General features: G+C 47.8%; 1 long non-coding RNA gene across 1 annotated transcript; it reads left to right on the top strand.

Annotated features, from left to right (window-relative positions):
- The first annotated feature begins 474 nt into the window (after window positions 1-474).
- Window positions 475-1,174, top strand: LOC110343943 (uncharacterized). The gene is made up of 2 exons (XR_002386205.2): window positions 475-866; window positions 949-1,174. It is a non-coding gene; the product is annotated as an uncharacterized LOC110343943 (long non-coding RNA).
- The last annotated feature ends 493 nt before the right edge of the window (window positions 1,175-1,667 follow it).

Here is a 1,667-nt window from a genome sequence, read left to right as displayed (position 1 = left end):
CAAGAAATCTAAAACTAGTTAAATGTTAAACGGACTCATGTTTCTTGTATACTCCTCTGAGAATGCTTCAGAGCCCACATTTCTCCAGGATATAACCCAAGGTCCTTTGGGCGATCCTCCAACTCTCCAAGCACCCTGCACACGGGGGAGTCTAGGCGGTGGACGAGATCTCCCCCGCCCACTGCTGAGTCTCACTATTCTCAGCCTAGCGAGGATGTGCTCCAGCAGCGCATTTCCTGGCGGCTGGTCGCTTTGGAACTTGAATGCATTTCTCCACGGAAGCAGCGCAACCCAGCCCCCACTCGTGCCCCCAGGCGCTCTGCAGGGTGGGCTGCAGGGAGGTGCTGGCACCTGGGCAGTTCCCATGGCAGCGTCTGACATGGCTCTGGCAGCTGGGAGTAGGGGCGGAGTTTGGGGACCCAAAGAAGGGCGCTTTGTGAGTGGCTGGTTCCCTTGGCAACCGCGGGGCACCTCCGCGGCAGCCAGAACTCAGTAGCCTAGGCTAGAACTGACTATGCCTGTAACCAGGAGCAGAGTACCTTTAGAGAAGCAGCATTTCCACCACCAGCATGCCTAAATATTTCCTGGAAGCAAACATTTTTTCAGCATCTGCATGCCAAATATTGTGGTAGATATTGGGCCCTCTCCTGGCAGGGCTCCCAATCCCAGAGGGTGAGCTAAACACGTATCTGTGACACAGAGACCATGCCATCTCTGCTAGCAGGAAAGAGGAGGGCAGGATGCAGGTTGACAAGGTTTCAAGATTTTCCCAACTGGTTTTGAAAGGCAACCTGTGGAGTATTTCACAAATGAGAAAACAGAGGTTCCAAAAGTTACTGGAATCCATGTTCTTACCTTCTTCCTGGGTATGTATAGCCTGGTCTTCCTTGCAACTAGGGAGTAAGTAGCCTGTGATTAGCCACTGGAGTAATATATTTTGTCCAGTAGATATGAAGAGGAAGCAGTGTGGGCCACTTCAAAGGCCTGGTCTCGTCCTGTCTGCCTGGCTGGGATTGCAGTGTTCCCTGAGCAGTCTTGGAAGTGACTTAATGAGTTGGCAAAGGCTCTGTCAGTCCGAGTCCCTAGATGACCATCCTAGGGAGGACTGCTCCACCTACCTCTTGCCCAGCCCAGAACTATGAACTGAACAGGAAATAAACTCCCAATGTGATTATATTTTTTAAAATTTTATTTTATTGGTACATTTTATGTATACAATATAATGACATTCATCACTGGAAATCTGCACCTTTACAAAATATATTCTTAAGAGCTCAGATTGGGAAAGGATTTTTTTTTTTTGGTACCAGGGATCGGACTCAGAACCTGGTGTGATTATATATATTATTAAAGTCTGTTTGTTCCCACAATTAACCTTCCCTAACTGGTACATGAGGACAGGCCCATCTAGCTTTGAGCTTCCCTGTACCACATTTCAGATATTTACATTGGTACCAGGGCAACTAGCGGCATACAAGGTGTGTAGGCTAGAGTTGGACAGACCCAGAGATACTGGGATCAGAGCTAGTCTGTTCGTCATGACAACAGCTTCCTATGGTCTGAAGACACTCCCAATAAGTTGGTATCAAAATAGAACATGAATCATTCACATGACATAATCTCAGGGAGATTATAGATTTGTTTTGTGGTGTGTGTAACCTAAAAGG

This window comes from Heterocephalus glaber, unplaced genomic scaffold (genome assembly GCF_053883595.1).
Source record: "Heterocephalus glaber isolate CG9 unplaced genomic scaffold, H.glaber_assembly_v1.0 deba00001720, whole genome shotgun sequence".
NCBI lineage: Eukaryota > Metazoa > Chordata > Mammalia > Rodentia > Bathyergidae > Heterocephalus > Heterocephalus glaber.
This window is presented reverse-complemented; position numbering and strand designations above follow the sequence as displayed.